General features: G+C 40.9%; 1 protein-coding gene and 1 pseudogene across 6 annotated transcripts in view; one reads left to right on the forward strand and one right to left on the reverse strand.

The window, feature by feature from the left end:
• Adamtsl1 (ADAMTS like 1) overlaps nt 1–21741 on the reverse strand; it is a 1037009-nt gene that overhangs the window by 156471 nt on the left and 858797 nt on the right. The gene's annotated exons all lie outside the window — the stretch shown is intronic.
• On the forward strand, nt 10004–11252 carry LOC101719428 (eukaryotic initiation factor 4A-II-like; annotated as a pseudogene).

Raw genomic sequence — 21741 nt, forward strand, 5'->3', positions numbered from 1 at the left:
GGTTTTGGGCTGGACTTAGAGGCTAATTTCCTTTCTTTTTTTCTTTTTGGTACCGGAGATCGAACTCAGGACTTTGCTCTTGAGAGACAGGCACCGGAACCACTGAGCTAAACCCTGGCTACAGGCTCATTTTCAATGAAGAGTGAAGCAGAACTGATGCTGTGTGACTTCCAACTCGACTGTAAAGGTATAGTTTCCAATCATTCACAGTGGCGAGGAAGCCAACCACCAAGCCCAGAACAGTCAGACACATGAAGTGAAAGCACACTGAAGAAGGCCGGCAGCTTCTGGCCGTGAGGAGCATCCCCAGACCAGCCACCCTGCAGATGACTGCAGCCTCAGGAAAGAGCTTGAGCTGGAACTGCCTCCGAATCCCTTACACCAACCGTGAGCCAGGACCGTGGTGACAAACTACCAAGTTCTTTTGGGGGTTAGTATGTTGTACATCCCTCCCCAATGTGCACTTGTTTATCCAAAGACCTGTACAAGAATATTCTGTAATATACATACACAATAAAATACTACTTACAACAAAGGAGGATGAACTTGAGTCATTTGTAGGAAAATGGATGCACCTTTGGGGCATAGTGCTAAGGGAAATAAATCAAACTGAGAAGGTCACACAGCTCATGGTTGCCCTTATATGAGAAACCCAAAGTATGAATAACTTAAAGAGAAAAGTAAAAGATAGATATAGGAAACATAGAGAGACTTTATGGAGATGGAAAAGGGATCAGGGATGGGGAAGATGGTGGGAAGGGAAGAAGGAGAACTGAAAAGGATCAAGATGTGATGTGTATATGTATCAATTTCCCACAAGGAATGTATTATGTCTCACAAACATATACCAATTTTAACAAAAGAATATTCATAGCAGCATTATTTATATAGCCCAGACTGGGAAAAAAACCCAAAGGTACCTCAACAGTTGAATAAGTAGAAAATTATAATATATTAATACAACATTATATAAAATGATGAAAATAAAACTATAGCAATAAGCAACCACATGGATGAACCTGACAAACAAGACTGAGTGAACAAAGCCACAGACAGAAAATCCATGCTGCTTCATTTCATTTACAGAAGCTCAAAACCAAAACCAACTCCTGGTATTGGAAGGTGGGCATCTGTCGGGGGCAGGGATGAGAACAGGGTGGGGCGGAGGCTTCTGGGACAGGATGGTACTGGGCTCCTGCTGGAGCTGGGCCGGCTTTGTGAAAAACCACTGAACTGGATTTATAGGATTTGTGCACTTTTCTCTGTGTTATATCTCAAAAATGGTGTTCTCTCCCACTTTTAACTGAAACACTGAAATGTTGTGGGTATAAATCAAAGTCCACCAACCACCCCAGGCTGCGGACCACTTAGCTCTGGTCTCAAAGTCTGCCGCACGGTTCTCGAGCTGGTCAGCTGTGGAGCACAGCTCGGCCCCTCTCCTACGCCCTCCCCTCGAGCGGGTGGAGATTGAGCCCAGGTTCTACAGAGGAGACTAGGCAGCTTCAAGGCCACTTAGCACTGCTCAGGAACCTCACAGACAGGCCTCTCTGCCTGCCCTGGTAAAAAAACGTTACGCGACCTCAGGGGAGGAGGCCAGCGAACCACTTGCGTATTTCAGCACTTTGCTGATTCTGGGTCAGAAAACTTTAACTGACTCAGGTCCCAAAGAGGAAAGCAGAGATCCTGACTGCTTCTGTCTTGCACCGCACCAGGAATGCACTTGTGGGTCATGGGACCTGCAGTTCTGCACCTGTGCCTCTGGTGATTCTAAGGCAGGGCTGTGGGTCCGGGGGAGCCCCAGGGCAAGGCCAGCTGAGGCAGGCGAGACGGCAGGAGAACTCTGGGGCTTCCCCTGCTGTGGGGCCTGGTCCTGCACAAGCCCAGTGCAGAGGAGGCAGGCACTCAAGAGCAGGGGGTTTGCGCCTCTTCTCCACCTGTGATGGGCTGAGTTTTGCTCATCTTTTCATCTCCCCTTAAAAAGTCACTTCTTCAGAGGAGACATTAACTGGGTAAAAACTTCCCACCAGAGTCCCCTTAATACTTCTCTTTCAGAAACTCTCATCACACTTACAATCTGACTACCTCGACTCTACTGTTAGTGCAATCGAGGGCTTGTGGCCATAACATTAGGGTTCACCAGTGGTTACAGGTTCATCTGTGTCCCTCAAAAGATGTGCTGGTTTCCCAGTTGCCGTTGCCTCAGAATGTGGTCTTTCATGGACACAGGGTCACTGCAGAGGGTCAGGGTCTCAGTGCACAGGCTTGGTGCACCCACGAGAGAGAGGCCCTACCGGGGGAGTGCCATGTGACGACAGCAGGCCTGCATGCAGGCAATGCCAAGGATGTCAGCAAATGCAGAAGCCAGAGCATGCAAGGGATGATTTTTCCTTTCAGGCTCTAGAGGGAGCATGGCCCTGCCAACACCTTGCTTCTGGGGTTCATTTTAGCTTCCAGAACTGTCAGACAGTAAATTTCTCTTGTTTTAAGACACCTAAGTTGTGTTCTTTCTACAGTCCTGGAAAACTAAATAATTGTGACCTTAGCATGTAGCAGGGGGCTGGGAACAACAGATGCTCAGTCTGTCTGCATGCCTCCAGCTGAGGTCAATTTCCAGGGAACTGTGTGTGCACCTTTGGGTCAGTCACATGACTGGTCATCGGCTCAGCTGTGTCTTCTAAACAACTGTTCACTCCCAATTTCAAAATCTCTAAGTCTCTCAACACTGTAAACTTTTCCTCAGTGTGGAGTAAATCCTCTTGGTGATGCACTTGGTTTTAAACTGTCATACCTTTGATAGGCTGCGTCTCACACCATGTAAATATTGATACATTTTACTGCAACAATTTTAGTCTAATGGGGTGTAGCCTTTCCCCCAGAAAATGATAGGCCTGTTATACAATTTATGTCACCATCCTAACATTTTTCTAAAATATAAAAATTTTTGATTTCTCAAACACACCTGGCTGGTGGTGTTGGCTTGAGGATCAAAGGCACCAAAGATGGAGTTGCTCCTATCATTGAGGCCAGGAGAGCAGATTTGTCAACTTCCGCCATGCATCTTCCAGTTTCAGGGTTAATCCAGCGTTAAGTTCACCCAAGATGGGGGATTCATACGAGAATACATTTACTCCTGAGATCCTATACAGTTCCCCATTTCACAGGTGAGCTAGCAGAGGCCCTGAGGCAGTAACTAATCTGTCTGAAGTCAGAAAACAAGAGGATCAGGATGCAAACTCCATAGCCTGGATGGTGCATGCCTGGTGATCATACCACACCTTCTCGCACAGCCAGGATGATGAGTACTGCAGAACAAAGTTGGTCTAAGTGGCCAACACCAGGCTCCCTAGTGCTCAGAGCTCCAGAAAATGACAAATGACAGCTTTCTTAATAATAGGAACAAACACACCAACATCACCCAGGGTCTCACATCTACTAGCAGATCCTACTTCAGCGAAGCAGCAGGGGTCTTGGCTGCCAAATGGGAAAAGGCAGAGTGTGATCTCCCGGGAGGGAGATGTGTATGTTTTTCCTAAAGAAGCACAGCAGAGTTAATGTGGGCAATCAAGGGCCCATGGTGATCGGCCTTCTCAGCAGCTTGTTTGTATTAACTCTACAAAAGGAAGGCGTTTTGCATTCTTTTGGGTCGGGCTCATTTTATGAGTTACCAAGGTTTTCTCCCTGCTCATCAGGGGGAAGGTAATGACCTTCTCCCAGCCGCTCTCTGCTTGTTGCTGGCATAAATGCACATAATTTCTAACAATAAACTCTCCCCTTTCCAACCTATCATGTCCCCAAAACCTTCTACCTTAGCTTTTGCAGAAAAGTAGGCTTGTTTCTTTATTCAATAATTTTAACTGCAGTTTCTTTTTGTGTTAAAAGTATTCCTTAAGCTTATATTTAACCCTTGAACCTGACATTTTGAACCACAGTTTCTATTCTGTGATTTTTAAAGTTTTCAAAGACATGCGTGTCCCTGAGAATGCCTCTGAGGTCAGGAGGTAGGCAGTAATCCTACAGTAATAAGTGGGTCACACTGACCGTGGCCAGCTCTGGAAAGTTTAGCATGGGGCAAGGAGATACTGCCTATGAACCATGCCAGATTCAGTTTCCTGGACTATTACTAGTGGCTCCCAGTTTATCTCTGCATCTCCCAGTATCCCATCCATCCACAGCCCTCAGCTGTCAGAATGTCAGTCCAAGTGCAATCTGGCCGCATTACTTCCTCTGATTAAAGACTTCCTTTGGAATCAGAGCTGAGCTTCCAGGGGCGGCAAGCAGCCAGCACGTCAAGGGCTCAGCTCTGGTCTAGGAGGAGGGAGGGGATGTGGCATGTTTGGAGCTCAGCTTTCTTACTGGCTTTTTCTTTTCCTTCTGCTCCTTTGCGGGGATGAACTTTAGCATGAGGTTTTGTGAGAGTGCCCAGTGGCACATGGTGGGGTTCAGCACTGGGCCAGGGTAGCTGGGAATGAAACCAGCCCATAAATACCTGAAAAGTAATGTGAGCCAGATTTCTTATTGTCAGTGAGGGGAATTACAAATATGTATAGTAGGAAGACTAGAATAACCCTTGTAGATTGGTATTGAAAAGTATGTAAACTTGTGATTTTTAAGTAGTTACATAGATAATATCAACAGCTATAAAAGAATACATAAAAACATACATCTACATGGAGAGAACTTTCTAGCTCTCTCCACTGAAAAGCCTAGATAGGGTGACATTCTAGTCATCAAGTACATCAAGTACCAGGCCTTGGAATCTCTTTGGTAGAGAATTATTTCTATTCTCTTGTAAAAGCCACTAGTCCCTGTAGAAACACCTGAATCCAGGACAAGGGCTTGGATGTAGGAAAATGAGCCTGGAACATCTTGTTAAAGCTACAGAAAATAGAAAAGGATCACAGAATGATGAGATATTTGTCAGAAGAACACGTAGGCAGCTTGAAAGGGCTTTTGCTGACCATATCTGGGGAAATTGGATAGTAATGGATTTTAACTCAGTAAAACAGAACTTTGTAAGTAAAGAAATGATAAGAGAAAGTTCTACCACCACAGAATGCCTAGTAATAATCTATCAGGCATGACAGAATTTAGAAGGTACTGTTGGGAAACCATCATAGTGAAAGACACAGGTAAAAATCATCGATGGATGGTAAATCTGATGGGTCAAAGAATAAGGAGGAATTGGACATTTACTTAGTATCAGATCAATTCTCTGCAATGGTTTTAATGTGTCTTCCCAAATTCTTGTGTTGGAAACTTAATTCCAGTGCAGGAGTGTTGGGTAGTAGGACTTTTGGAAGTGTATAGGTCATGAAGTCTTTTCCCTCACGAATGGATTAATGCCATTAAAAAGGTCTTGGAAGAGGGAATTCATTTTATTTGCTCTTTAGCCTTCTGCCATGGGAGGACAAAGCTTTTGTTCTCGCCGAAGGACACAGTGTTCACATTTCTCCTGAAAGCAGAAAGCAGACTTCTCAAAATGTCAGTGTCTTGATCTTAGACTTCCTAGCCTCTGATAGTATGAGAAAAAAGTTTCTGCTCTTTATAAATTACCTAATCTATGCTGTTCTGTCATACAGCACAAGTAGAGTCAGACATTCACCATAAAATACTTATTACTAATAAGTGCCAACATATTTATTAATTTTGCAGCAGTAAAACCTGGCAGACCTCATCTTAACCAACTCACAAGAGAATCAGTACGAGAACCTATCATCACTGTTTTTCTCCTGATATGATACACTAAGAGAAATATGTCATACTTCTCTATCACTTCTGTCAAATATTTAAGTAATAAGAAAATAACAAGCAAACTCAAACTGAGGAACATTTTACAAAGTAACTAGCCTGCACTCTTTAAAAATATCAAAGGATATGAAATATGAGAGATGATCAAGGAACAGTCCTAGACTGAAGGAGTCTAAAAAGCAGTGGCATGTGACCTTGTATTGGGTCTTGGACCTCTAAAGGACATGACAGGGACAACAGGCAAAATTGGAAAGGAGTCCATTGATTGCATAGTATTAACGGCTCAATGTTAGTTTTTTTTTTGGTACTGGGGACCAAACTCAGGACCTTGCACTTGCGAGGCAGGCGGTGGCACCACTGAGCTAAATCCCTAGCCCTCGACACTAGTTCTTGATTTTGATGGTTGTGTAGGACAGCATCCACTTATTTAGCTAATAAACACTTAATTGTGAAGATATAATGAGGTAAACCTGAAATTATTTTCAAATGGTTAAAAAATTATTAAAAACTAGAGACATGAAGGGTAATAGGAATACTATGTGCTATTTTTGCAACTTTAAAAAAAAATTAAAATTACTTCAAAATAACTGGGGTTATGAAAAAACACCACTTTGGCTTCCTACGCCCAAGTTTCACATCTGTGGCTGCCTTGTACTGTGGCAAGAGCTTGGGTCTCTATCTGGTGCAGTCTGAGGCTGCCCCTACTCCGCTCTGCACCTGTCTTCCTTACGCAGAATCCCAGCTGACTCCAGTCCTCTGGTCTCACCCCCTCCCCACCAGGCAGAGGCGGGCTTTTCTCCTGTGGCATGCTGGGTCTCCTTCCTCTGAATAGCTCAGTCTACACACCGTAGTGGTCTGCCCCCTAGCTCTACGCAGGCTGCAAGGGCACTCTGCACCCTAATGTCTGTCTCCTCTGACCATGGCACCCGGGGCAGCAGGAGGCATAACCCAGAGACGGGCTCTGGGGCCAGATGGTTCTGTGAATGGATTTTGCTTGTCACCTCTGGTAAACAGTCTTGAGAATTACTTAATAATTAACTCACCAGCGGCACCTACGCCATGGGATTTCTGTGGTGTTTAAATCAGAATCCGTCTGCTGAGGGTGGAAGGCGGTGCCTGGTTCCCCACATCAGCGCCAGGATGAGCTGTCCTCCCTGCACGCTCAGCAGACACGCTGCGAATGCAGGCTGGGGACTGTGTGCAGTGGCCAGGCTTCCTGGAATGCCTCAGAGCAGGTGGCCTGGTGACTGAGACCAGGGAAAGGCATTTGACATGCTCAGTTTAACTTGCTGTCATCCACCACTAAGCACTGTGACACATACAGAAGTGGGGTGGTGTTTACCACTGGCAGGGTGCTTTCAGCAACAATGGTAAGAATGGACAGAAATCCAGCAGACAGAGCAAATGACCAGGTAACAGTAATGAGGTTTGGCGAACCACAGGACGGCACAGTTCAGGAGACAAGCTGTGTGCCCGTTGCCCATGTCTCCAGGACCCCCACCACTCCCACATGCTGCGGCCTCCCGAGTTGGCCAGCAGGCACTGGCACCTCCCTGTTGTAGATCAGCACACTGGAGCTCAGGGAAACGAGCAGTTTCCCAAAGTTGGGACATGCACCCAGGTTATTCTTTTTACCCTGCTTAGTCACAAGGACCTGGGAGTGAATCATGAAACAATGAAGAAAGTAGGAGATAGAAAAGATTAGAAGGAAAGCCATTACACTGACTACAGCAGATGGATTTGCTGCCTCTCACATATAACCCCTGTATTATAGAAAAGCCCTTCAACAGGGGCCAAGAGAAAATAAAAGAAAAGATCAAGGGAGATGTTAGACATTAGCGAGTAAAAATATGTCTAGAGGCCAAAAATTAACCAAAAGCAGATATGATAAATAGCACCAGGAGAATCAGGGCTGTCTGTAAAACAGTAATTCCCATGGCTCAGAAAACAAGAGATAGAGCCATGCTTCTCTTGAAAGTTGGCCTGCTTGGCATGAGGTTTTGGATCCATAAAAATAGTTACAGCCAAGATTACGAAACACCTGAGGTGGCAAAGCACTCATTTCCACTTGAGAATAGTGCGGTCAAAGTGAATGTCTCAGCCCTGCTTGTTTGCCTCACTTTCTAAATCATTGCTAAAATAAACAAACCAAGGTCATTAACATTACAAATGACTCCTATCAGTTTTCTTTGCTATTTTTAAATTTATGACTAGCTCCACAAAAAAGTGACACATATCAAGATACACATTTCCTGTTTCATTATTAGCATGTCATTTGCCTCTAAACCGACCTCCTACACGCCAAAGAACAAAACACGAAGACTGGGGTGAGTTATACAAAGTATCCTCGTTCTTCTTTCACCTCCATGCACTTCTCTATGTCCTCACCATCCCAAACACCTATGTGCCTGTTCACCTATGCAGAAATTATGCAAATGGATAGAAACTAAACAATATGCATTTAACTAAACAATGGGTTACAGAAGAAATCAAGGAAGAAATAAGAGAGTTTCTAGAACTAAATGAGAATGCAAGTACAACATATCCAAACTTATGGGATAAAATGAAAGCAGTCCTAAGAGGGAAGTTGATAGCTGTGAATGCTCACATCTCAAGAACAGAGTGAGCCCAAATAAATAACCTAATGATATACCTCAAGGTCCTAGAAAATCAAGAACAGTCTAAAACCAAAGCTGGTACAAGGAAGAAAATTATGGAATCAGAGCAATAAACAATGAAATTAAGACCAAAAAATTCACAAAGAATCAATGAATGGAAGAGTTGGTTCTTCAAAAGAATGAACAAAATAAACAAACCTTTAGTCAATTTAACCAAAAAAGGAGAGAAAAGTCCCAAATTAATGAAATTAGGAATGAAAAAGGTAAAATCACAATGGACATGGGCAAAATAAAAAAGATAATTAACAGATACTTTGCAAACCTGTACACCAATAAGTTGGAGAATTTAAAAGAAAAAAAAGAAATAAATATATTCTTAGGTACACATGAATTACCAAAAGTGAACCAAGATTTCAAATCTCTGCATAATACAGTAACAGGCAGTGAAGTAGTAATAACAACAACAACAACAAAAAATCTACCAACTGAAAAAAGCCAGGTCTGGACAGGTTACCATTACTCTGTTTCCAAAACAGAAAGATGATCCAACAAAAAAAGAGAACTGTACACCAATTTCTTTAACGGATATAGATGCAAAAATTCTTAACAAGATATTGGCAAACAGAATGTAATGAGGAATCAAAAAAAATCACACATCATGATCAAGTCGGTTTCATCCCAGGGATGCAAGGATGTTTTAACATATGCACATCAATGAATGTAATACACCTCATAATCAGAAGCAATCACAAAAGTCACAAGATCATCTCAATAGATGCAGAAAAAGCCTTTGAAAAAATCCAGCATGCTTTCATGATAAAAACACTGAAGAAAATAGATATGGAAAGGCCTTATGTCAGTCTGGTAAAACCCACCTATGGCTTTTACTGCTGTCAACATCAACCTACTGCCAACATTTTCTTAAAAGGAGAAAAATTGAAATCTTTCTTTCTAAAATCAGGAACAAGATAAAGGTGTCCACTATTACCATTCTTGTCCAATATAGTATTAGAAACATTAGCAAAAGCAATGAGGCAAGGAAAAGAAATAAAAGAGAGGTGTACAGGAAATGTAGAAGTCAAATTATCATTATTTGCATGACATGTCCCTCTTCTACATAGAAAACCCCCCAAAATGCACCAAAAGACTCTTAGGATTGATAACAAAATTCAATAATGTAGCCGGATACAAAATCAACACACAAAGATTAATAGCATTCCTTTACGCTAATAATGAAGCCCCTGAAAAAGAAGTTAGGAAAAAATTCATAATAACACCAAGAAAAATTAAATACTTAGGAATTAACTTAAGGAATTAAAAGATCTCTATGATGAAAATCAACCTTTATTTATATTTGAGTTTCTCATATAAGAGAAACCATGTGATAGCTAAGCTTCTGTCAGATTTATTTCACATAACATTATTGTTGCCAGGTGTATCCATTTTCCTACAAATGCCTCAAGTTTCTCTTTCTTTTTGACTAAGTAGTATTCCATTATGCATAAATGCCGCATTTTCTTCATTCATCTGCTGATGTACATATAGACTGCTTCCAAGATTTAGCTTTTATGAATTGAACTACTATAAACATGCATATGAAGCTTTTCAGTTGGGCGCTGAGTGGTTCTTCGGATTATGTCTGGTGGTTCTGTGGATTATAACAGAGAACATGGAGGCCCAGAGGGAATGGGCCTTGATGGTGTCATCGAGAGCAACTGGAATGAGATTGTTGATAACTTTGATGATATGAATTTAAAGGAGTCTCTTCTTTGGGGCATCTATGCTTATGGTTTTGAGAAGCCTTCTGCTATTCAGCAAAGAGCTATTATTCCTTGTATTAAAGGATATGATGTGATTGCTCAAGCTCAGTCAGGTACTGGCAAGACAGCCACATTTGCTATTTCCATCCTGCAACAGTTGGAGATTGAGTTCAAGGAGACTCAAGCACTAGTATTGGCCCCCACCAGAGAACTGGCTCAAGTGATCCAAAAGGCAATTCTGGCACTTGGAGACTATATGGGAGCAACTTGTCAGGCCTGCATTGGTGGAACAAATGTTCAAAATGAAATGCAAAAACTGCAGGCTGAAGCACCACATATTGTTGTTGGTACACCAGGGAGACTGTTTGATATGTTAAACAGAAGATACCTTTCTCCAAAATGGATCAAAATGTTTGTTTCGGATGAAGCAGATGAAATGTTGAGCCCAGGGTTTAAGGATCAAATCTATGAGATTTTCCAAAAACTAAATACAAGTATTCAGGTTGTGTTGCCTTCTGCCACAGTGCCAACTGATGTGTTGGAAGTGACCAAAAAAATTCATGAGAGATCCAATTCGAATCCTGATGAAGAAAGAAGAATTGACCCTTGAAGGAACCAGACAGTTTTACATTAATGTTGAAAGAGAGGAATGGAAGTTGGATACACTTTGTGATTTGTATGAGACTCTCACCATTACACAGGCTGTTATTTTTCTCAATACAAGGCACAAGGTGGACTGGCTCACTGAGAAAATGCATGCCAGGGACTTCACAGTTTCTGCTCTGCATGGTGACATGGATCAGAAGGAGAGAGATGTTATCATGAGGGAATTCCGATCAGGGTCAAGCCAAGTTCTGATCACTACTGACTTGTTGGCTTGTGGGATTGATGTGCAACAAGTGTCTTTAGTTATAAATATGATCTACCTACCAATCGTGACAACTATATTCACAGAATTGGCAGAGGGGGTTGATTTGGGAGGAAAGGTGTGGCTATAAACTTTGTTACTGAAGAAGACAAGAGGATTCTTCATAACGCTGAGACTTTCTACAATACTACAGTGGAGGAAATGCCCATGAATGTGGCTGACCTTATTTAATTCCTGGGATGAGACAGTTTTGAATGCAGTGCTTGCTGTTGCTGAATAGGTGATCACAACATGCATTGTGCTTCTTTGGGAATTTTTGAATCTTGTCTCAGTGCTCATAACAGAACAGAAATACAGATTTTGATAGCAAAGTGACATTAGTCGCGAGCTCTTGTGAGGAAAGTCATTGGCTTTATCCTCTTTAGAGTTGGACTGTTGGGGTGGGTATAAAAATGGGGTCTGTAAAATCTTTCTCTCTTAGAAATTTATTTCCTAGTTCTGTAGAAATGGTTGTATTAGATGTTCTCTATCATTTAATAATATACTCGTGGACTAAAAGATATGTGCTATATAAAATCAGCCAATTACGTTAAACTAGCATATCTGCCTTTATTGTGTTTGCCTTTAGCCTGGATAGAAAGGCCTTTAAAATTGATTTTTTTAAAGAAAGCGTTTGAATGCATTTTTTGATATTGTATTTATTCAATAAAGTATTTAATTAGTGCTAAGTGTGAACTGGACCCTGTTGCTAAACCCCAGTAAGCAATCATATCCTACGTAGGGTTAAATACCCAGTAAAATTGCCATATTGCACATGTCTTAATGAAGTTTGAATGTTAAATAAATTGTTTATTCACTTTAAAAAATGCATATGAATAAATCACTATAATATGAGGTCTTTAACTCTTTTGGGAAGATAACTAGAAGGGAAACAGCTGGGTCAAATGGAATTTCTAGTTTCAGTTTTTTGAGGAATCTCCATACTGACTTACATAGTGGTTGTACTAGTTTACATCCCCATTAACCATATAGAAGGGTTCCTTTTTCCCTTCAGCCTTGCCAACACTTACTTGATTTCTTGATGATGGCCATTCTTTTATTGGCAAGATGGAATCTCAGTATTGTTTTAATTTGGATTTCTTTAATGGCCACCAACGTTGAGCATCTCTTCATGCATGTATTGGTCATTTGAACTTCTTCCTACTGTGAAGTGTCTATTCATTTCATTTGACAATATTTTTGATTGGGTCTTTTATTTTTTGGGGGGTCTAATTTTTTATTCTGGATATTAGTCCTCTGAGGAATAGCTGGTATTTTCCCCCCCATTTATAGGCTTTCTTTTCATTCTGTTGGCTGTTTCTTCTGCTGTGCAGGAGCTTTTAAATTTGATATGATCCCATTTGTTGATTCTCAGTACTAATGCCTGTGTATCTGGGATTCTGTTCAGAAAGTGCTTGCCTATGCCTAGGCAAAGCTTTATTTTATCAAGAGCTTTATTTTGTCTAGCAGGTTAAGTGTTTCTGTTTTAACATTTAGTTCTTTGATCCATTTTGATTTTGGTTTTGTACATGATGAGCAATATGGGTCTAGATTCAATCTTCTGCATGTGGATAGCCAGTTTTCCCAACACTTTTTATTAAAGAGGCCATCTTTCCTCCCGTGTGCTTTTGGCCCCTTTGTCAAAGATCAAATAGTTGAATATGCTTGGGGTTTATTCTTTTCTATTGATCCTCATGCCTGTTTTTGTGCCAGTACCATGTTGTTGTTGTTATCTTAGTAGCTTTGTAATATAACTTCAAGTTTGGGATTGTGATGCTTCACACTTTGCTCTTTTAGTTTTTACAATTAATTAAATTTATTGGTACATTTTAGATACACATAATGATAGCATTTATCATAGGGAATTTGCATCTGTACATGTTATATCTTGATTTTTTTTCCCATTCCCCTCCCCTCCCTTCAACCCCTCTTCTCTTCTCCTCCTTACTTACAAATCTTTGTTCCCCTTTTAGGTTTGTTTTTTTGTTCCCTTTTCTCCTCCTCCCTCGCTTGTCCTCCTTCCCATTTGAACATTTTCTTCCTATTTCCCAGCATCTGTTATATATTTTGGCCCTTACTTACACTTTCAGTTTCTTATACCAGAGAAACAATGCAATATTTAAACCCACGTGTCTCATTTATTTCACTTAAGGGTATGGTGCGTCCATTTACCTAGAAATAACTCAAGTTTATCCTTCTTTATGGCTTTGCTCTTTTTTTTACCAAGGATTGGTTTCACTATTCTGGGTTTCTTCTGGTTCCATATGAATTTTAGAATTGTTTTCTCCAGTTCGGTGAGGAATGCTGGTGGAATTTTGATGAGGATTGTATTAAATCTGTATATTAATTGTGGAAGCACAATCTTTTTGACAATATTGGTTCTGCCTATCCAGGAATAGGGGTATCTTTCCTTTTTTTGGTGTCATCTTCGATTGCCTTTTTCAGAGCACTGTAGTTTTCAGACTTTTAGACTTAGAATAAATACCTGTTATTTTAAACTGCTCAGTTTGTGATACTTTGTTATGGTAGCCCTAATAATCTTACACACTCCCTGAGTTCTCATGGACAGCTTTGAATCTGTCCATTTATAGTACATACAGAAACCTTTCTGGACATTTATATTCACAAATTTTCTCTACAAGTAAAATGCCTGGGAAGGTCAGTCTTTGGTGTCAGGATTCACAGATTTGTTTCTATTATCTTCTATAAGATTCTATCTCCTCTTTCATCATAAACATTTTTCAGTCTCATGGGACTTTCTTTTCCCCTCCATCTATTTGGCCATTCACTTATGTGCTTGTATCCATGCGTTCACTGGTGAAAACCTAGTATTGTATACACCAAGTATTAGGATGAATGATTTTGACACAGAGGCTTAACAGTCTTGATCTCAAAGGCTTTCAGAGACAATTATAAGACACTGCAACAAGTGCTACTCACTTTCTTGTTCATTCCAGTAGTTTCCTGAGCACTTGTTGCATGCCACTTTCCTATGTGAGGGGTCAGAGTGGTAAACGAATGGTAAACAAAATCTGCACAAACCCTCTTTCCTAGAAGCTCCCAGGCAGGCATGCCCAATCTGCAGCCCAGGGGTGGGCACAGACTGGCCTGCTGGGATGCACTGAGTGAAGCCTTGTATGAAGAATATAATGATGTATATAAATAATAAAACTTCCTTTATTTTTAATACTTTATAATGAAGATGTGTCCAACCTGTGCACTTATGATATGGTATTAGGGTAACACACAGATATAGACTGGGAGTAAAGAGGAAGAGGTAGAGCCCCGGGAGGCTTCCTAAGTTGGTGACATCTGAGTCTTGAAGGCTGAGAGGTAGCTGGGCAAAGGGAGAAGTAAAGAGAAGTATTCCACAAAGCAAGAAGTAGAAGAAAATATGATGCACTTGGGGGAACTGTAATATTTATTCTCATGATCATAGATAATATTGAGGGGAAAGCCCAATAAATCTTTGGAAAATTCTGGTTCTTACTCATCTGTGTTCCTTGATATAATTGAGGGTGTGTAAGGGGGATGAGAAGCACAGCTACTTTGAGCGGCCAAACACCTAACAACAGAGGTGACCCAAGATCATGATCTTCACACTCAAGGCCCCTGGGCCCTTCTGAATGGCATGTGCCTGCCCCACTGTGGGCCGGAATGGCCAGCACAGTCCTGTCCTGTCTAAGCCCAGAGTCCTCAGCCTTCATGGAGAATTCCAGTAGAAGCACAATGCAGGGTGACATGGGACACATTGCTTCAGTGGTTCCCCACCCTGTTTGATCAGGCCATAAATCCAGCCAGCCTGGCTTGCAGAGGAAAGCAAAGATAGAGCCACTTTCCTGGGAGAGATCCCGTGTCTGTCTCAGGAGTCTGATGTGTGAGGATAAGGAGAGGAAGGCACTAGCAATTGTTGCTGGGGATAATCAATTCCATCGGTGCTGGGTGCACGCACACACACACACACGTTAGACACAGACATACACACACACAAACACACATTAGACAGACACACATGCACATAGACAAATAGACACAAACAGACAACACACACAACAAATGGTAGACACAGACACATAAAAGACACTGGGACACACACAAACCCAGATGTTAAGAGACCCATACCCATGTATAGATATTAGGACACATACACAAACACAGATGTTAGACACAGACACTCATGAACATAAACACAGACATACACATAGACACTGACCTACACAGATATCAGAGACACACACAAGTTCTCTGAAGACAGGAGGCCCCAATTTCTACCTGTGTTCTGCAGGTCGGATGTGGGAATGGCAGCCTTGAGGTTGAGAATGAAGCCTTTCACAAATGTTTTCATATTTCACTACATAAAAATGACCTAAAATTATGTTGCAAGTTAGGTCCAAAGATCTCTTTAAGCAGAATGTGTTTTACTCTTCTGTGCTTTTTTTGTTTTTTTTTAATCTCAGGGCAAGCTAAGGGATTATCAGGCTGAAGTCTGAATAAACTGAAATGTTCTTACTAGGATTTATATTGGCTTACTCAGTCCTTCGTTTGTTTTTGATTATCTATGTGGCTCATTTATTGCTATGACTTTTATCCCTGAAACATCATTTTTGAACACACTTGGATCTGATAGCACTGATGAACTGCCCTAACCTCCAGTCATATTTACCGAGGAGGAGGCGTGAGCAGAATGTCAAAGAACTGGACTGGCCCAGAACTTTAGATTACAACATACAGGGTCAGAACCTACTTCTATTTGTGTTTCATAATCGCGGGCATGTTACCCTTTTTGAATATCAACTTGTTTATCTTAAGATTGGGCCAAAATCATGTACAGCAGTTTCCAGTGTTATGGTATGCTTGCTATGTGTTAGGCAGGGCAGTAAGAACTTCACAGGTGTTAACTCATCCAGTCTTCATTTTAACCCTAATGTATGAGTCAGTGATGGTGAGCCTTTTAGAACTTTCAGTGCTACAGACAGCACGCTGTGGCACGCATGCTGTAGGTTTGCCACCACTGATGTAGGTGCTATCACTATGCCATTTGAAGTAACTTCAACTCAATTCAAGGCACACAGTCAGGGACTCGGGAGCTGATGCTAAGTGTCGGATGCTCCCAGTCTCGAGTTTGTGTGGGTGCCTGAAGCAAAATGCTCCATGGTGGGTGTCCTCACTGTTATTGTCATTGTTGTTATAATATTATCTCTCATGCATGTGACAGAGTAACAGGAAAATAAATCTTTGGGCTTATCCTTTTTTATGATTATTCTTAAAATTATTGCTGTTAATATGACCAAGTTAAATTAATTACTTTTCTATTTAATTTTGATTTCTTTCCTCACTTAAAATAACAGTTTAATTTCATTCACCCCAACATTTCTTAGGCCACAGAGAATTCTCTAGTTGCCCTCTGATCCCGAGTATATTATTTACTTTTCCAGCTAAAAAATAGAAAGAGTAGGATACTGCAACAACTGAATTCTGAATAATTGTCAATCCATAGAGCTTGGGAACAACTGTTGACACTGGTTTGACCCCAAGCTCTATTAAGGTCAACTCAATTTCTAATTCTTGATAGTGTAACGAATGAAGCCCTATGATCTTTCTGAATAGATAGCACTACATTAATAGAAAAATAAATCCTGAAACTCTGAATGCAATCACTTTCTTTCCCTCTTTCATTTCCTGTTTGACATTTATCCTGCTCTCTTCATTCTCAAATAGTAAGAAATGGTTTCCGTATTGATGGACATGAACATCTTTGGAATGTATGCAGCTTTTGTGGCTCAGCTCAGACATCATCTTAGCTGCACACATTATAATCAACTCACTTTTATGACATTAAAGACTAAAATACAGAGAAGTAGTAAAAACTTTTTGCAGAAGTTTGGTAAGACAATCCTTTCTTCTAGTGCAAGTATATTATGCCCACCTGTGACTATCTGGCCATCCTGTCACTGGAGTTTGCTTTTAGTGCATCAGACTAGAGAACTCTCATATAGATCCTGTCCTTAAACATCAGGTCCTCACATAGGTGCTTTATGTACATTAACTCATTGATAAGTAAAACCCCTATGAGGCAGATACTGTACCACTCTTGTCTTATGGAGAGAGAAATGAGGACATATTGGGGTTAAATGACTTGTTCGAGGACAGAATCAATAAGTGGCAGAGCCAGGATTTGAACTCAGAAAGTCTGGCTCAGTGAGTTACATTCTGATTCATGATAGTAGATTTTTGGATCATACTTTTTATAATAAACACTAAGCTCAAAGATGAGAAACATCCACTTTTCAGAATTTTGGTTTGAATTTTGCCAGCCAGTATCTATTTAGTGGATAATTCACTAAATACATTTGGGCTCTCTTTACTCAAAGATAAAGTAAGATAATTAGACCAAATTACCTAGGATTGTATAACTCAGGCATCAAGGAAGAGTCATTTGTCAAATATTTTACATTCTGTACAAGTTTATTAGTTCAATTTCTAGCATTTTAGAGTGTAGTCCTGTGAGAATGAAGAATGAAGAATGAAGTCCTGTGATTTTTCTGAACAGATAGTATTAAGAGTACTGATGAACCTATTGGAGAGTGATGAAATTCATTGTCCATCCATTCTTCATGTGACATGACCAACCCTTCAATCACCAGGAATCAGTGAACCAGCTTCCAGTAATGGGTTATAGAATTGTGCCTCTCAGTCCACAAATATGGATTCCCAGTGTTCCTCACCGGGGACTCACTGGTGAGATGACTTGATCCATTGATATTACCTGGCCTAGAGGATGGGGTATGGACTTGGGGTGAAGGCCCACAGGTTTCATGTGTTTTTTCAGGTACAAAGAGCTCTTTGTGAACAAATGGGCACATTTGATATTCAGAAATCCATTAATTGTAGATACTACTCTGTTCATTGCTAAGGGTTTGGGGGCTTCTAAAACAAGGTAGGTGGCAAATATGCAGTTATGGAGCTGACATTCATGTTGGGATAGGCTTGGAGCTTCCCATGATGGAGAAACAATGGAAAGGAAACATTGTACATTTGAGGATGAAAAAAACTGAAGTTATTATCACCAAGTATATCAGACTTCAACATGCTACTTTTCTTTATGTTGAGAGAAGAATCGAATCCACTGAATTACATTGTATACCTGTTTAATACACAGCTGCAGCAAGGCCATGTGTGGTGAAAAGCAGTTTGACTTTTGCCAACCTTATTCTGCAGAACCACCTTCCTGGAGGAGTTAAACATGCAAGGGTGAGCTAGAAAACAGCGCTTATTCTTTTCTAGATCATTGGAGGGTCAGTCCAACCCCCTTGTGGTTTTATTTCGCTTCATCATGAGAAGGTCGTATCATCAACTTCCACTAAACTAAAAAAGTGCACGAGAGTGTCCATTTTCATACAGTGTTTCTAGGTGCACCCGAGATGTACCTTCAGGCTTGTGGAAGATTCTGGCAGGTAAAAGGAGACAAGCAGAGCCTTTCCCAGGCCCTACATGCTCTCTCGCCCCCAACTGCACACCACTGGCCTACCGTTCCAGAAGGCTGCAGAGGTGAACTTGGCAGTGAGGCACATCTTGTGAAGAACATCTGGCTCTGTGTCAGCTGCTCCCCATGTCAGAATCCTGGCACCGCTTTTCTCACAAGAACAGTGACAAATGGTATCTGTCTGGTTGTGGTAGATTTTACATTCATGAACACCTTGCCTATAACAGTTTCCTTCTGTGACTTTTTCATGGCTTGATGAAACTTAGCGCGTATAAGCTCTGGGCATTACATTCTCTCATTTTGCTGTCTTGCTCCTCTAGGGAGAGAGATGAGGCATAAAAAGTGTAGTAGATGAGGTGGAGGGGAGGGGCTCTGTTGCCTAGAGAAATTATTTTTGTTTAATTCCTGAGAATTTGCCCAGGGAGTGCATTTGTTACATAAATTTTATTTTCCATCATAAGAATTTTAATTCAATATCTCAAAGACCATCTTGGGCATATTTGGAAATATACAGATTCCTTCCGTAGACTTTTGTTTTTTTACAGTACTGAGAATTGAACCCAGGGCCTTTGTGCTGAGCTACATTCCCAGCCCTGGGCCTCCATCTCCATGATTTTTGGTGGTGCTGGGAATCAAACCCAGGGCCTTCACATCTGGCTACATCTTCAGCCATTTTTATTTATTTTAAATTTTTGAGACAGGGACTCATGAAGTTATTGAATTTCCCAGGCTGGCCTTGAATTTCCAATCCTCCTTCCTCAGCTTTTCAGAATGCTGGGATAATAGGCATGTGCCACTGCACCTGGTACCAGCCCATTTTTATTTTTTATTTTGAGATAGGGTCTTACAAAGTTGCTAAGCTGTCTAGGTTGGGTTTGAATTTATGATCTTGATCCTCCTGCCTCAGGTTCCTGGAGTACTGAAATCATAGGGGTGTGCCACCACACCTGCCCCACATGTGTTTTGAATATTAACAAAGGAGCAGCCCATGTGACAGTTGACTAAGGATAGGGCATAAATTCTTGACACTTTCTTTACTATTTAAATTTCAAAACAACTTGACTATCACTTCTCAAACTTAGATTTCTCTATAGCATTGCAGTCTCTCTTGCAATGTCATCTGCATAATAAACAAGCATTTGTAAGGCTTATCAGATAGATATTTCAACCCTTTGAAATATCTCCTGTGGCAAGGGAGGAAAGGATGGCTTAAAAGACAAAAGGAGAGAGTAATAATTCAGTACCTTGTATTTACATAACATTAAATTTCGCAGAACTTGGAGAACTTTGCCGAAGTCTCTAATCGAAGAACTCATGACAGCTGGGTTTACAGCTGAGGAAGATGTCAAGGTACTGGGACTGCCTGAGCCAAGTACCCTTGCTACCACAGTTTTCCAATATTGCCTGAAGATGCACACAAACACTGTCTTCTAGGTCTCTCCTTATCTCCTGAGCCACTGGAGCTGTGTGAGGTAGCATAGCATTTTGAAGAGTACATGGATAAACGTACTCTTATAAATGATCAGGTTTTATTTATTGATGTCCTGACGAACAGAGGTTCAATGAAACTCACAGTATGTTAATTTAATCTATTTTTACCAGTTGGAATAACTGTTATTGTATTATATGGTTAGAGAGAAAAATGTACCAGGTCCCTAGGCATAACCAGAGAGACTCTTACACAGAAGAATCAAGCATTTTGAGGCTCACCTGGGAGATTGAGAGGGGACAGAAGGGAAGGTAAAATAATTGCTCTATGTGATTTTGGGATCCAGGGGAATACCTAAGTAGTATATCAACAATGTGTTTTATTTGACTTTTAGGAAAAAAAATACTTTGACATCTTTAAGAACAAGAGACCCAGCTACGTGGTTACCTTCCCTGATCTGGGATAGGTGACTCCTCATAGTGCTCCCAGACACTGGTTTAAATATCTAATATGATTGTTAAAACTTATAATGTTATGATCTGTTTTTATATTGGCTTCTCAATAAGCTGTTAATGCCTCACTCAGGGTCTATGTCCTAGACTTGTTTGTATGTTCAGAAACTGAAACACGACAATAATTTAATAAACATTTGCTGAACTGAGCTGGATTTCCCCTTAATCAGCAGAAAATAGCCACCCCCTCAAGGGCTAGAGACAGCAGGGGAAAATCAGGGGATAGACATTCTGGAATCAGACTTGGCACTCCTTTTCTTTTGTAATACAACCTGTCTCTCTTTAGAAAAAAAGATAGGACCTCCCAATTTTCTAAAGTACACAAAAACATCATCCATATTCTCCAATCAAGGACAACTTCTTATGGAGATATATGTTAAAAACCCCCACAGAACCCAAAACTAATACCTGTTACTATTTACAGCATACTTAACACAAGATACTATGCTAAGTACTTAACATACATATTCTCACAACAACCCTCTCAGGGTTAAAAAGGAAGAAACTGAAGCTCTGAAAAGTTAAATAACCTCTCCCCAGCCACATAGCTAATGAATTATATGAACTAGATTATAACCCTGATTTGTGCACGTCTTAAGCCCAACCTCTTAAGGCTGGAATAAAGGACTGGGGATTGATACTTACACATTAGCTTTGTAAAATAGCTTAGCTATAGTTTTGTTTTCATTATGTGTTTGTTGAGTCAAACTGAGTGAATATGGGGGGTGCTATACAATAGGTAGAGAAGGGTCAGCCAAGAATTTGAGTAGTGAGAAGGCAAAGTGATTGAACATAAGCCTCTGGGGTGGGGGCAAAGTATTAAGAGTCTGAAAAGAGAATGGCACTGAAAAGGAGGCAAGGACCCAGGTTTGCACTGGGAAAAGTGTGTGTGTGTAACACACACACACATGCATGTGCTCAGTGAGCATGGGTGGTGCTAATTTATAATGTGAACAGATCATCAGGGAACTTTACACTAGGCCAGTGGTTATTGATTGTGGCAGAACACAGATCTGAAGCACCAAGACAGCCCTCTGGTCTTCCGGACGTATAAGCCCAGGCTGCAGCTCTTCGGAAGACCTAGCATTTCTTTGTAAGAAGCATTCCTTTTAGGAAAGGAATTATCTAATGACTCATGTTGAGTTTTAAGGCATTCCTTAGATCTATTTGATCATCTTTTAGCATGTTCCATTAATAGGTGCTTGGCTTTGTCCTATGAAGCGTGTGCTCTAATGAATTTTTTACTCTACCCCTTAAAATGCCATCTTTCTCCAAGAACCAGGT

This window comes from Heterocephalus glaber, unplaced genomic scaffold, assembly GCF_053883595.1.
Source record: "Heterocephalus glaber isolate CG9 unplaced genomic scaffold, H.glaber_assembly_v1.0 deba00001481, whole genome shotgun sequence".
NCBI classification, from domain to species: domain Eukaryota; kingdom Metazoa; phylum Chordata; class Mammalia; order Rodentia; family Bathyergidae; genus Heterocephalus; species Heterocephalus glaber.